The sequence below is a fragment of the Bufo gargarizans genome, chromosome 3 (genome assembly GCF_014858855.1).
Source record: "Bufo gargarizans isolate SCDJY-AF-19 chromosome 3, ASM1485885v1, whole genome shotgun sequence".
Classification (NCBI taxonomy): Eukaryota; Metazoa; Chordata; class Amphibia; order Anura; family Bufonidae; genus Bufo; species Bufo gargarizans.
Genome location: NC_058082.1, coordinates 43023492 through 43039807, shown reverse-complemented (window position 1 = coordinate 43039807; position 16316 = coordinate 43023492). Strand labels below are relative to the sequence as shown.

At 45.9% G+C, this 16316-nt stretch overlaps 1 protein-coding gene across 1 annotated transcript in view; it reads left to right on the top strand.

Annotated features, from left to right (window-relative positions):
* The first annotated feature begins 7550 nt into the window (after window positions 1-7550).
* PAK1 (p21 (RAC1) activated kinase 1) overlaps window positions 7551-16316 on the top strand; it is a 53873-nt gene continuing 45107 nt past the window's right edge. The window contains exon 1 of the mRNA XM_044285412.1: window positions 7551-7757. The gene's annotated coding sequence lies outside the window, so the exon portion shown is untranslated. The remainder of the gene's footprint in view (window positions 7758-16316) is intronic.

Sequence of the window (16316 nt, the reverse complement as noted above, 5' to 3'; positions counted from 1 at the left end):
GTAATTAAAAATGTAGCATAGCCAGTGAGTTATTCAATAAAATGTAGCTGTACAGCGCCACCTGCTGTTTGTAAGGGCACTTTCACACTTGCGTTTTTCTTTTCCGGTGTTGAGTTTCGTCACAGGAGCTCAATACCGGAAAAAAAACTGATCCGTTTTATCCTAATGCATCCTAAATGGAGAGCATTCAGGATGCATCAGTTCAGTCCCTCTTACGTTTTTTGGCCGAAATGCCGGATCCGGTATTAATTTACTTAGAAATGCATTAGTGCCGGATCCAGCATTAAGTGTTCCGGCAAAACAGATCCGGTTTAAAAATGCAAAAAAAAATATTTATACCGGATCCGTTTTTCCGGATGACACCGGAGAGACGGATCTGGTATTTCAATGCATTTGTCAGAAGGATTCGCATTTGGATCCATCTGACAAATGCCATCCGCTTGCGTCCAGATTGCAGAATCCGGCGCTCGCCACATAGGAAATTTCTTTGATATTTTAATAGTTTGGACTTTTCAGATGTGGCGATATGTGATATGTTTATTTATTTATTGTTTATATATTTTATATGTAAAATTGGGAAAGGGGGTGATTTATACTTAATATTTTGGTAAGGATTTTTAACCTTTATTTTTTTTTTTTACTTTTTATTTAATGACTATTTCCCCCCTTAGGCCCCTTTCACACGGGCGAGATTTCCGCGCGGGTGCGATGCGTGAGTTGAACGCATTGCACCCGCACTGAATCCTGACCCATTCATTTCTATGGGGCTGTTCACATGAGCGGTGATTTTCACGCATCACTTATGCGTTGCGTGAAAATCGCAGCATGTTCTATATTCAGCGTTTTTCACGTAACGCAGGCCCCATAGAAATGAATGGGGTTGCGTGAAAATCGCAAGCATCCGCAAGCAAGTGCAGATGCGGTGCGATTTCCACGCATGGGTTCTAGGTGACAGTCTATTCACTGTATTATTTTCCCTTATAACATGGTTATAAGGGAAAATAATAGCATTCTGACTACAGAATGCTTAGTATAATAGTGCTGGGAGGGTTAAAAAAAATAAAAAAAGTTAACTCACCTTATCCCCATGATCGCCTAGTTCCCGGTCAGTCTGTTCTTTAGCTGTGGCTAAAGGACCTGTGGTGATGTCAGATCACATGCTCCATCACCATGGTGATGGACCATGTGATTGGAGCATGTGATCTGACATCACCAAAGGTCATTCAGCCCACAGCTAAAGAACAGACCGGGATCTACACGATCATGGGGATAAGGTGAGTTAACTTTTTTATTTTTTTTAACCCTTCCAGCGCTATTATACTAAGCATTCTGTATTCAGAATGCTATTATTTTCCCTTATAACCATGTTATAAGGGAAAATAATACAATCTTCAGAACATCAATCCCAAGCCCGAACTTCTGTGAAGAAGTTCGGGTTTGGGTACCAAACATGCGCGATTTTTCTCACGCGAGTGCAAAACGCATTACAATGTTTTGCACTCGCGCGGAAAAATCGCTGGTGTTTCCGCAACGCACCCGCACATTTTTCCGCAACGCCCGTGTGAAACCAGCCTTAGGGGCTAGAACCTGGGATCTTTTCATCCCTTGTCCTATTCACCCTGATAGAGCTCTATTAGGGCTCGTTCACACGAACGTGTGCTGCTCGTTGCCGGATTGCAGACCGCATTTGCAGATCCGCAATACACGGGCAACGTTCCGTGTGCATTCCACATCATGGATGCGGATCCATTCACTTCAATGGGTCCGCAAATCCGGAACAGTGCAGAACGGAAGCACAGAACGGAACACTACGGAGTGCTTTCTGGGGTTCCGTTCCGTGCCTCTGCAGCACAAAAAGATAGAACATGCTCTATCTTTTTGCGGAACGGAGGGATCGCGGACCTATTCAAGTGAATGGGTCCACGATCCCCATGCGGCTGGGCCACGGTTGGTGCCCATTCATTGCAGACCGCAATTTGCGGTCCACAGCATGGGCACGTGGTGGGCATGGGCTTCACACGGTCGTGTTAACCAATCCTTTGGATGAATAGGAGTTTACACTCTCCCTGCTGCCTTGTGCATAGTGCACACAGCAGCAGGGAGGTTACCATGGCAGCCAGGGCTTCAGTAGCGTCCTGGCTGCCATGGTAACCGATCACTGCTGGGGCTCTGATCAGAAGCTGCCACTGCCACCGCCACCACCAATGAGGAGGGGAGAGGGGACCCTGTGGCCACTGCCACCAATGTTTTTAATACTGCGATTTTCACGCAACGCACAAGTGATCCGTGAAAATCAACGCTCATTTGAACAGCCCCATTGAAGTGAATGGGTCCGGATTCAGTGCATGTGCAATGCGTTCACCTCACGCATCGCACTCGCGCGGAATTCTCGCCCGTGTGAAAGGGGCCTAAACCTACAATTACCATAGTTGGGGGTCAGGACAGATCAATATGTGCCCCAGATTTGCCTAGTCCTGCCCATCTCCTGCGACACTCATTTAGTGAAGGTGCCCTGAAAATCCCATTAGTCAGACCCAGTGCATAAGTCCTCACGCCCGTCGCATGTTTGCCTTGGTCGCTTGTGATTTACTTTTGCATGTAAACAGTTTGGGAGGAGAACTGTGATAAAACTGAGGTAAATTTAGCTGCAGGGAACAGACTTTGTATATTTCCGCAGTGTAGAGCGCGTCCTCCGCACAGATGTCCTGCCCGCTGGTACCTCATAAATATGGAGCTGTTTATTTTAAAGGGCCGCTACCCCAAAAGTGAGCAGCGCACCACGGGGAGCTTTATAAGGCCTCATTCACACGACCGTGTCTGTGTCGTGGTCCCACACCGTTACTGCCCCATGTGAACCAACCCTTAAAGGGGTATTCCCATCCTAGGATATGCCATCACTTTATGAGGCAGGAGTGCTCCTTTAATGGACGTCCTATGTGCGCTCGTTCCCTGCACAACAGAATGTGTAATTTGACAAGGGGTCACAAACTTTTGCATATGACTGTGAAACTGCCGCATCCAGGAGCGGTTATATCCCCCTCTCGGGTATCACTCGGTTGCCATTCAGGAGCCGAGGAAACCTGAGTGACAACCCGGTGGAGGATATAATGGTGGTCATGTTGGTTGTCATCCGGCTTTCCCAGGAACAGATGGCTAAGAAAATTGTGTTATAGTCACAAGGACTTGTATGTCCGGGGGAAGGGGGTCTGGATTTTGAGACGATCAGGACTTTGCTGAGAGCGTCTTGTTCAGATCAGACAGAAAAACATCAGGACGGGCGAATCCGAAGATTTCTGAGAATAAATTTACATATAATGAAGAGAAACGCTCGACCTTCACATGACAGAAAGATCTGAGCGCAAAGACATCTGCTCCTGTGTGTATCCAGAAGAAGACTACAGGCATCATGCCAAGCCGCTGTATCTAAGCCTGTCATGTGTGATACTGCCTTCTGAGCTGTGTATCTAATCCTATCCTGTGTGATACAGTCTGCTGAGCCGTGTATCTAATCCTATCCTGGGTGATACTGTCTGCTGAGCCGTGTATCTAATCCTATCCTGTGTGATACTGTCTTCTGAGCCGTGTATCTAATCCTATCATGTGTGATACTGTCTGCTGAGCTGTGTATCTAATCCTATCCTGGTGATACTGTCTGCTGAAGCTGTTGTATTAATCATATCCTGTGTGATAATGTCTGCTGAGCTGTGTATCTAATCCTATCCTGTACGATACTGTCCTGCTGAGCCGTGTATCTAATCTATCATGATGTGATACTGTCTGCTGAGCTGGGAATCTAATCCTATCCTGTACGATACTGTCTGCTGAGCCGTGTATCTAATCCTATCCCTGTGTGATACTGTCTGCTGAAGCCGTGTATCTAATCCTATCCTGTGTGATACTGTCTGCTGAGCCGTGTATCTAATCACTATCCTGTGGGATACGGTCTGCTGAGCTTTGTATCTAATCCTATCCTGTGTGATACTGTCTGCTGAGCCGTGTATCTAATCCTATCCTGTGTGATACTGTCTGCTGAGCTGTGTATCTAATCCTATCCTGTGTGATACTGTCTGCTGAGCTGTGTATCTAATCCTATCCTGTGTGATACTGTCTGCTGAGCTGTGTATCTAATCCTATCCTGTGTGATACTGTCTGCTGAGCTGTGTATCTAATCCTATCCTGTGTGATACTGTCTGCTGAGCTGTGTATCTAATCCTATCCTGTGTGATACTGTCTGCTGAGCCGTGTATCTAATCCTATCCTGTGTGATACTGTCTGCTGAGCTGTGTATCTAATCCTATCCTGTGTGATACTGTCTGCTGAGCCTGTGTATCTAATCCTATCCTGTGTGATACTGTCTGCTGAGCTGTGTATCTAATCCTATCCTGTGTGATACTGTCTGCTGAGCTGTGTATCTAATCCTATCCTGTGTGATACTGTCTGCTGAGCTGTGTATCTAATCCTATCCTGTGTGATACTGTCTGCTGAGCTGTGTATCTAATCCTATCCTGTGTGATACTGTCTGCTGAGCTGTGTATCTAATCCTATCCTGTGTGATACTGTCTGCTGAGCTGTGTATCTAATCCTATCCTGTGTGATACTGTCTGCTGAGCTGTGTATCTAATCCTATCCTGTGTGATACTGTCTGCTGAGCTGTGTATCTAATCCTATCCTGTGTGATACTGTCTGCTGAGCTGTGTATCTAATCCTATCCTGTGTGATACTGTCTGCTGAGCTGTGTATCTAATCCTATCCTGTGTGATACTGTCTGCTGAGCTGTGTATCTAATCCTATCCTGTGTGATACTGTCTGCTGAGCTGTGTATCTAATCCTATCCTGTGTGATACTGTCTGCTGAGCTGTGTATCTAATCCTATCATGTGTGATACTGTCTGCTGAGCTGTGTATCTAATCCTATCCTGTGTGATACTGTCTGCTGAGCTGTGTATCTAATCCTATCCTGTGTGATACTGTCTGCTGAGCTGTGTATCTAATCCTATCCTGTGTGATACTGTCTGCTGAGCTGTGTATCTAATCCTATCCTGTGTGATACTGTCTGCTGAGCTGTGTATCTAATCCTATCCTGTGTGATACTGTCTGCTGAGCTGTGTATCTAATCCTATCCTGTGTGATACTGTCTGCTGAGCTGTGTATCTAATCCTATCCTGTGTGATACTGTCTGCTGAGCTGTGTATCTAATCCTATCCTGTGTGATACTGTCTGCTGAGCTGTGTATCTAATCCTATCCTGTGTGATACTGTCTGCTGAGCTGTGTATCTAATCCTATCCTGTGTGATACTGTCTGCTGAGCTGTGTATCTAATCCTATCCTGTGTGATACTGTCTGCTGAGCCTGTGTATCTAATCCTATCCTGTGTGATACTGTCTGCTGAGCTGTGTATCTAATCCTATCCTGTGTGATACTGTCTGCTGAGCTGTGTATCTAATCCTATCCTGTGTGATACTGTCTGCTGAGCTGTGTATCTAATCCTATCCTGTGTGATACTGTCTGCTGAGCTGTGTATCTAATCCTATCCTGTGTGATACAGTCTGCTGAGCTGTGTATCTAATCCTATCCTGTGTGATACTGTCTGCTGAGCTGTGTATCTAATCCTATCCTGTGTGATACTGTCTGCTGAGCTGTGTATCTAATCCTATCCTGTGTGATACTGTCTGCTGAGCTGTGTATCTAATCCTCTCCTGTGTGATACTGTCTGCTGAGCCGTGTATCTAATCCTATCCTGTGTGATACTGTCTGCTGAGCCGTGTATCTAATCCTATCCTGTGTGATACTGTCTGCTGAGCTTTGTATCTAATCCTATCCTGTGTGATACTGTCTGCTGAGCTGTGTATCTAATCCTATCCTGTGTGATACTGTCTGCTGAGCGTGTATCTAATCCTATCCTGTGTGATACGTCTGCTGAGCTGTGTATCTAATCCTATCCTGTGTGATACGGTCTGCTGAGCTGTGTATCTAATCCTATCCTGTGTGATACTGTCTGCTGAGCTGTGTATCTAATCCTATCCTGTGTGATACTGTCTGCTGAGCTGTGTATCTAATCCTCTCCTGTGTGATACTGTCTGCTGAGCTGTGTATCTAATCCTATCCTGTGTGATACTGCCTGCTGAGCTGTGTATCTAATCCTATCCTGTGTGATACTGCCTGCTGAGCTGTGTATCTAATCCTATCCTGTGTGATACTGTCTGCTGAGCTGCTGTATCTAATCCTATCCTGTGTGATACTGTCTGCTGAGCTGTGTATCTAATCCTATCCTGTGTGATACTGTCTGCTGAGCTGCTGTATCTAATCCTATCCTGTGTGATACTGTCTGCTGAGCTGTGTATCTAATCCTATCCTGTGTGATACTGTCTGCTGAGCTGTGTATCTAAGGCTTTGTTCACATTTTCGTGTCCGTGAAAAAAAGCGTATGTTTCATCCTTGAAGCTGTCCGTGAAGGATCCGTGGTTGCTCCGTGTGTCATCCAAAATCAGACGCAACACGGACACAACATGGATGTGTGTCAGTGATTTTCAGAGACCCATAGACTTCAATGGGTGTACTTGGTCCTCATCAGGCCTCCTTAACATTTCCGTTTTTCACTGATGTATTTCTGCGGACAGCGCACGTACCCATTAATTTAAATGTGTCTGTTCACAGGGACACGCACTACTTTGATCCGTGATGCGGCCAAGCACGCCCATTGAAGTCTATGGGTCTGTGAAAATCACTGACACACGTCCGTGTAAAGTCTGTTTCGGTATTTATCTTTTACACATTTTTAAAGGTCTGCGCATGCGCAGACCGCAAAACCAGGTCCGTTTTTCTGGAACACTTAGGGCCGGATCCGGCATTAATGCATTTTAATGTAAAATAATGCCGGATCCGGCAAGTGTTCCGAATTTTGGATGGAGAAAATATTGCAGCATGCTGCGGTTTTATCTCCGTCCTGAAACGGCAAAACGGCTGAACTGAAGACATCCTGATGCATCCTGAACGGATCGCTCTCTATTCAGAATGCATGGGGATAAAACTGATCAGTTCTTTTCCGGTATTGAGCCCCTAGGACGGAACTCAGTGCCGGAAAAGAATAACGTTAGGAGCTGCACCTGGTTTTGGCTCAAAATCACTGTTGGAAATCACTGACCAAACACTGACGTGTGAATGAGGCTTTATTCTCAACCAAAACCAGGTGCGGGTTAAAAACACTGAACAGGTGCAGCTCTTTCCATTATACCTGATCTCTGTGGAGGATTTGGATCCCAATAACTGAAGTGTGAACTTGGTTTTTAACATAACAGAGGAAGGCATTACACGGTCAGTAAGGGTTAAATGCCACCCACTTAGTCTGCGCCCGTTCTCACTTCTGGATTGTCATGTGTCACTTTGGGCGGAGCTTATAAGCAGTCAATGAAAAGTGGGCGGTGACCATAACCTGTCTGAGCGACATAATTGGCTCTCTTTTTGATGGGCGGAGCCCTTTCTGTTCATTCGGATGAAGCTGGGTGTTGTTGGGAGGTGTGGCTTTCGCTGAGGAAGCGATGGATTGGTCGCAGCATGTCGTGGGCGTGGTCCGTGCAGCGGCTGCGGGTGCGAGCAGTCAGTGTGGAGTGAAGCGGTTGAGGACGGGCAGCTGTATGGAGATAGCCGGTGCGGACGGAGGGTCTGCCGGGATCGTGTGCCAGGGTCTGCCGCTGCTGTGAGGACGGAGAGAGGCGCAGGAGGCGGATCCGGCGCTGCTGCCGGGACTGGATAGCTGGACAGGTAGGGTCACGTGACTGGAGGTGTCTCACCTGAGTGATTAGGCGGCCGCTGCTGGTTACAGTGTATCCCTCCGCCGACCCCTCAGGGACTAGGTGACACCTACTCTATGGGGGCTGCACAGACAGGACCATGTGTGTAGTATATATATGTTCTATCCTGGGCTCTGTATATAGTAAAGGATGTATATGCGGTATGGACTATGTATACTCTGTAGAAAGTGTGTACCCCATGGCTTGTATATGCTGTACAGACAGTCTGCAGAGATATATGTACATGCTCTATGGACTGTATATACTGGAGCTGTGCATATATACTGTATGTATGGACTGTGTGGGTATAAGGGACCCAGATCATGTACAGGCTGTATATACAGTAGTGTACGGGCCGTGTGCCGTATATACAGTAGTGTACGGGCCGTATATACAGTAGTGTACGGGCCGTATATACAGTAGTGTACGGGCCGTGTGCCGTATTATGTACTGTGTATATACAGTAGTGTGCCGTATTATATACTGTGTATATACAGTAGTGTGCCGTATTATGTACTGTGTATATACAGTAGTGTGTGTGCCGTATATACAGTAGTGTGTGTGCCGTATTATGTACTGTGTATATACAGTAGTGTGTGTGCCGTATTATGTACTGTGTATATACAGTAGTGTATGGGCCGTATATACAGTAGTGTGTGTGCCGTATTATGTACTGTGTATATACAGTAGTGTGTGTGCCGTATATACAGTAGTGTACGGGCCGTATATACAGTAGTGTGTGTGCCGTATTATGTACTGTGTATATACAGTAGTGTGTGTGCCGTATATACAGTAGTATACGGGCCGTATATACAGTAGTGTGTGTGCCGTATTATGTACTGTGTATATACAGTAGTGTGTGTGTGCCGTATATACAGTAGTGTACGGGCCGTATATACAGTAGTGTGTGTGCCGTATTATGTACTGTGTATATACAGTAGTGTGTGTGCCGTATATACAGTAGTGTACGGGCCGTATATACAGTAGTGTGTGTGCCGTATTATGTACTGTGTATATACAGTAGTGTGTGTGCCGTATATACAGTAGTGTATGGGCCGTATATACAGTAGTGTGTGTGCCGTATTATGTACTGTGTATATACAGTAGTGTGTGTGCCGTGTTATGTACTGTGTATATACAGTAGTGTGTGTGCCGTGTTATGTACTGTGTATATACAGTAGTGTGTGTGCCGTATATACAGTAGTGTACGTGCCGTATATACAGTAGTGTGTGTGCCGTATTATGTACTGTGTATATACAGTAGTGTGTGTGCCGTGTTATGTACTGTGTATATACAGTAGTGTGTGTGCCGTATATACAGTAGTGTACGGGCCGTATATACAGTAGTGTGTGTGCCGTATTATGTACTGTGTATATACAGTAGTGTGTGTGCCGTATTATGTACTGTGTATATACAGTAGTGTGTGTGCCGTATTATGTACTGTGTATATACAGTAGTGTGTGTGCCGTATTATGTACTGTGTATATACAGTAGTGTGTGTGCCGTATATACAGTAGTGTGTGTGCCGTATTATGTACTGTGTATATACAGTAGTGTGTGTGCCGTATTATGTACTGTGTATATACAGTAGTGTGTGTGCCGTATTATGTACTGTGTATATACAGTAGTGTGTGTGCCGTATATACAGTAGTGTACGGGCCGTATATACAGTAGTGTGTGTGCCGTATTATGTACTGTGTATATACAGTAGTGTGTGTGCCGTATTATGTACTGTGTATATACAGTAGTGTGTGTGCCGTATTATGTACTGTGTATATACAGTAGTGTGTGTGCCGTATTATGTACTGTGTATATACAGTAGTGTGTGTGCCGTATTATGTACTGTGTATATACAGTAGTGTGTGTGCCGTGTTATGTACTGTGTATATACAGTAGTGTGTGTGCCGTGTTATGTACTGTGTATATACAGTAGTGTGTGTGCCGTGTTATGTACTGTGTATATACAGTAGTGTGTGTGCCGTGTTATGTACTGTGTATATACAGTAGTGTGTGTGCCGTATTATGTACTGTGTATATACAGTAGTGTGTGTGCCGTATTATGTACTGTGTATATACAGTAGTGTGTGTGCCGTGTGCTGCATACAAGAACAATACACACTACTCACAGAAAGTTAGGGATATTTGGCTTTCGGGTGAAATTTAGGGAAAACTTAAAAAGTTCCAACTCCAGTAATATTATCGCAAAAACACAAATGCAACCAGCACTCTGCAACCAGCGCTCTGCAACCAGCACTCTGCCCTGCCTCTATGCTGGATGTTGAATGAGGCATTAGTGTACATTTTGGCCAAAGCGTAATAAGCCACTCACCACGTCAAGGTCGCCTCATTCAACATCCAGCATAGAGGCAGGGCAGAGTGCTGGTTGCAGAGTGCTGGTTGCAGAGTGCTGGTTGCAGAGTGCTGGTTGCAGAGTGCTGGTTGCAGAGTGCTGGTTGCAGAGTGCTGGTTGCAGAGTGCTGGTTGCAGAGTGCTGGTTGCAGAGTGCCATTGCATTTGTGTTTTTGTGTTTGTATCTGTATTTCCTCATAGCAATGTGCACCTGCATACAGGGCTGTGCTGACTGAACCCCCCACATATTTTTTTTCCCCAGTAATATTATATAATGAAAGTCGGGCGTTTCAGTAGAAGCAGCCAAGGTGATTTCCATCTCAGACAATGGAGGCATGGCATCCCACTCTTCTTGAAGGGTGGCCCTCAGGTCATTGAGGTTCTGGGGTACAGAGTTATGAGCCTCAGCTGATCCCATAGATTTTTTCAATGGGATTCAGGTCTGGAGAAAGCGCCGGTCACTCCATTTGAGGTCCCCCAGTCTCCAGCAGCCGTTCCCTAATGATGCGACCTCGATGAGCTGGCGCACTGTCCTCCATGAAGATGACATTAGGCCTGTGGTGTTCCACAATGAGTGGATTATTGATGTTCATCAAGTAGTATGGACTTGTCAGTGGACCATTCACACAGTGTCGGGCAGTTCTGTACTGACTAGACACACCGGCCCACCCTGTAACACCCCCACTACCAAAGGCTGGTCTGGTGACAGGAGTGGCTGATGCACAGCGCTCTCCCTGACATCTCCAACATTGCTGACGGCCATTAGTTCTGCTCAGCATGAAGCGCCTTTCATCATTGAACATCACAGAGGCCCACTGGTCTCTTGTCCAGCGTAGATGCTCCTGGGCCCATGTAAGACGATGACGCCTGTGCCTCGCGGTGTGGTCAGGTACCCTTGCAGGTCCTCTAGCACGCAGACCACGCTGATGTGAACAGTTTTGAATGGTCTAACGTGACTCTTGGGTGCCTCTCGCCTCCCATAAATGTGCTGGAGTTGTGTGGCATTCATCATCCGGTTCCGCAGGGCATTGTTCTCTTCCTTTCTGTGACTCTTCCAGTCTCTTTGATACAACCTGCTGATGACGCTCTAAGCTCTGTGGCCACTTCCATCTGAGAACATCCTTCTTGAAGCCTCGCAATGATGAGGTACTGTTCATCAATTGCCAGGCGTCGTCTTGGTCTCATGATGTCAAAATGTGAACAGCATGATGAGGAGGACTGTTTAACCACTACAGGACCGCCGTACGCAGGATTGCGTCCTGCCGGCGGCCCTGCTCTTCTGGGTGGACGCATATACGCGTCCTCCTGCGAGAGCCGAGATTTCCTGTGAACGCGCGCACACAGGCGCGCGCGCTCACAGGAACGGAAGGTAAGCGAGTGGATCTCCAGCCTGCCAGCGGCGATCGCTCGCTGGCAGGCTGGAGATCCGAATTTTTTAACCCCTAACAGGTATATTAGACGCTGTTTTCATAACAGCGTCTAATATACCTCCTACCTGGTCCTCTGGTGGTCCCTTTTGTTAGGATCGACCACCAGAGGACTCAGGTAGGTCAGTACAGTCGCACCCAACACCACACTACACTACACCCCCCCCCCCGTCACTTATTAACCCCTTATAAACCCCTGATCACCCCTGATCACCCATGATCACCCCATATAAACTCCCTGATCACCCCCCTGTCATTGATCACCGCCCTGTCATTGATCAACCCCCTGTCAGGCTCCGTTCAGACGTCCGTATGATTTTTACGGATCCACAGATACATGGATCGGATCCGCAAAACGCATACGGACGTCTAAATGGAGCCTTACAGGGGGGTGATCAATGACAGGCGGGTGATCACCCATATACACTCCCTGATCACCCCCTGTCATTGATCACTCCCCTGTCATTGATCACCCCCCTGTAAGGCTCCATTCAGACGTCCGCATGATTTTTACGGATCCGAGGATCGGATCCGCAAAACACATGCAGACGTCTGAATGGAGCCTTACAGGGGGTGATCAATGACAGGCGGGTGATCACCCATATACACTCCCTGATCACCCCCCTGTAAGGCTCCATTCAGACGTCCGCATGTGTTTTGTGGATCCGATCCATGTATCCATGGATCCGTAAAAAATCATGCGGATGTCTGAATGGAGCCTTACAGGGGGGGTGATCACCCTGATCACCCTGATCACCCCCTGTCATTGATAACCCCCCTGTAAGGCTCAATTCAGACGTGCGCATGTGTTTTGCGGATCCGATCCATGGATCCGTAAAAATTATACGGACGTCTGAATGGAGCCTTACCAGGGGCGTGATCAATGACAGGGGGGTGATCCGGGAGTCTATATGGGTGATTACCCCCCTGTCATTGATCACCCCCCTGTCATTGATCACCCCCCTGTCATTGATCACCCCCCCTGTCATTGATCACCCCCCCCCCTGTAAGGCTCCATTCAGACATTGTTTTTGGCACAAGTTAGCGGAAATTTTTTGTTTGTTTTTGTTTTTTCTTACTAAGTCTCATATTCTACTAACTTGTGTCAAAAAATAAAATCTCACATGAACTCACCATACCCCTCACGGAATCCAAATGCGTAAACATTTTTAGACATTTATATTCCAGACTTCTTCTCACGCTTTAGGGCCCCTAAAAAGCCAGGGCAGTATAAATACCCCACATGTGACCCCATTTCGGAAAGAAGACACCCCAAGGTATTCCGTGAGGGGCATATTGAGTCCATGAAAGATTGAAATTTTTGTCCTAAGTTAGCGGAAAGTGAGACTTTGTGAGAAAAAAACCAAAAAAAATCAATTTCCGCTAACTTATGCAAAAAATAAAAAATTTCTAGGAACTCGCCAGGCCCCTCATTGAATACCTTGGGGTGTCTTCTTTCCAAAGTGGGGTCACATGTGGGGTATTTATACTGCCCTGGCTTTTTAGGGGCCCGAAAGTGTGAGAAGAAGTCTGGGATCCAAATGTCTAAAAATGCCCTCCTAAAAGGAATTTGGGCCCCTTTGCGCATCTAGGCTGCAAAAAAGTGTCACACATCTGGTATCGCCGTACTCAGGAGAAGTTGGGGAATGTGTTTTGGGGTGTCATTTTACATATACCCATGCTGGGTGAGAAAAATATCTTGGTCAAATGCCAACTTTGTATAAAAAAATAGGAAAAGTTGTCTTTTGCCAAGATATTTCTCTCACCCAGCATGGGTATATGTAAAATGACCCCCCAAAACACATTCCCCAACTTCTCCTGAGTACGGCGATACCAGATGTGTGACACTTTTTTGCTGCCAAGGTGGGCAAAGGGGCACATATTCCAAAGTGCACCTTTCGGATTTCACCGGCCATTTTTTACAGATTTTGATTGCAAGGTACTTCTTACACATTTGGGCCCCTAAATTGCCAGGGCAGTATAACTACGCCACAAGTGACCCCATTTTGGAAAGAAGACACCCCAAGGTATTCCGTGAGGGGCATGGCGAGTTCCTAGAATTTTTTATTTTTTGTCACAAGTTAGCGGAAAATGAGACTTTGTAAGGAAAAAAGAGAAAGAAAAAAAATCATCATTTTCCGCTAACTTGTGACAAAAAATAAAAAATTCTAGGAACTCGCCATGCCCCTCACGGAATACCTTAGGGTGTCTACTTTCCGAAATGGGGTCATTTGTGGGGGGTTTCTACTGTTTGGGCATTGTAGAACCTCAGGAATCATGACAGGTGCTGAGAAAGTCAGAGCTGCTTCAAAAAGCGGAAATTCACATTTTTGTACCATAGTTTGTAAATGCTATAACTTTTACCCAAACCATTTTTTTTTTTGCCCAAACATTTTTTTTATATCAAAGACATGTAGAACAATAAATTTGGCGAAAAATTTATATATGGATGTCGTTTTTTTTTGCAAAATTTTACAGCTGAAAGTGAAAAATGTCATTTTTTTGCAAAAAAATCGTTACATTTTGATTAATAACAAAAAAAGTAAAAATGTCAGCAGCAATGAAATACCACCAAATGAAAGCTCCATTAGTGAGAAGAAAAGGAGGTAAAATTCATTTGGGTGGTAAGTTGCATGACCGAGCGATAAACGGTGAAAGGAGTGTAGTGCCGAAGTGTAAAAAGTGCTCTGGTCATGAAGGGGGTTTCACCTAGCGGGGCTGAAGTGGTTAATACCAATTCTAATGGAACCAGGACATTTATTGGGCGATTCGTGGATCAAACACCTGTTGTGAATTTTGCCGTTAAGCTCCTTGTTAGAGAACAGCAAGTTGTGGGAAAAGTACTGAAACATTAAACAGTTGGACATGTGCATTAAAAAGGTCGTTGAAGGTCACATTAAGTTCACCTGTAAAGATTAGAGGGCATCTTGGGTTCATCTTGAAATTTCACCCGCAAGCCAAATATCCCTAAGGGCTCTTTCACACGAGCAGACGCCGTGCGGGTAATCCGCTGTGCGAAAGGGAGCCAAGCCCCCCTCCGGACAGCAAAGACACGGAGCATTAACACGACTGATAATGCTACAAAATCACAGTGAGATAAAGTTGTTACCGTGATTTTGTAGCAAAAAGGTCACAGAGAGTCAATCCGTGTCTCTGCTGTCCGGAACGGGGCTTGGCTCTTTCACGCAGCGGATTCCACGGACGGGATCCGCTCGTGTGAAAGAGCTGCACTGTGTGCCAGCACCCCGAAGGCTCTGACATGGTTTTCAATGGAGCCAGTTTAGCAGCCTCGTTAACCCCTGGTGTTCTGCATTATGGGAATGAATTAATGATTTTCAGCTAGCTACATGTCAGCACTGCACTGTGTGGCCAGCACCCTAACTTTTTGTGAGTAGTGCATTAACGTCTGTGGATCATGGTACATATGTAGCCTATGATGTATTGGAACTTTTATGCAGTGAGAAATAAATCCTGGCCTATCATCACTCCCATCATCCTCAGGCGCTCAATACCAAGGGTTCAATTTCATATGACGTTGTCTCTTATCTAGAGAACGTGCAGCATGTAATTGTCCCCCCCCCCCGGATGATTGGAACCTAAGACCCTTTGTAGACAGAGTACGGTCTGGGAAAAAGGAACACTCAGACTCTACTTCTGCTAAATGTCCCTAATTGGAGTTTGAACCCCCCCATAAATCACTGATTAGATTTGCACCCACGTGACAGATAGAAAGAGGAAGCACCTTTGCCCTGGAACATGATGTGATGGAAGCCAAATCATCACCCAGCTTTCCTGGTCTCCTGAATGGCGAATGTGCCCAGTGGTGGAGCCATAAATCACTGATTATTTTTTAAATTATTATTATATACATGCACATTGTTATTATTATTATTATTTATTATATCCTTGCACATTATTATTTATTATTATTATTATTGTGTAACGTTGTATCTTCTATATGAATAGTATAGAACCTGCACTGAATTCCGCCAGTCTCCTCGCGATGCGTGATGAGCGCCGCGCAGGCTGCGCTGTCATCTTGCGTCCATCATATTGATGAGCGCTTGTTAAATCCGTCCTGCTGACCTCCGTTTTCGGATTATTCTGAGGTGACGAGGCATCGTCGGACTGATCATCTCAGGAATGCCTTCTCCGGACTGGCGGCGATATATGAGGCAATTGCATAAATTTTGATTACTGTAACCGTACTGTGACTCCTTCCCTGTACACTAAGATAAAATCTCACCTGGATTGCCTCCTGCTCCCTAAGGAGTCCATCGGTAGGACACAGAGGTGCGTCATGACGGGAAGCATCCAATACATGCATGCTCAGCCATCTCCGGCAGTCCCATAGAGATGTATGGAACGTCAGCACGCATGCTCGACCATATGGGGGGCACAGGACCCTGTGTTCTCATAGTCCAGCGCTCAGACCTTCACACTATCCCCCTGTCTTGTGTATAGGAGATGAGTGCAACCCCTTTAAGTGAATGCCCATCGTTCGATAGAATGTCAGCAGGCATTATCGACTGCCGCTACATTCATGTGGGGGACACAGGACCCCCTGTTCTTGTGATCAGTGCAGGTCCCAGCAGTCAGACCCTTTAAAGCAGACTGTGGATGAATTGACACTTATAGGGAAAGAACAACTTGAAATAAAAATGTGGCTCTTCATAAAAAAAAAAATTCCGCTTCCCATAGAATTCCATTTTTTTGCTGCTTTCTAAGACCTCATGCACACGACCGTTGTGTG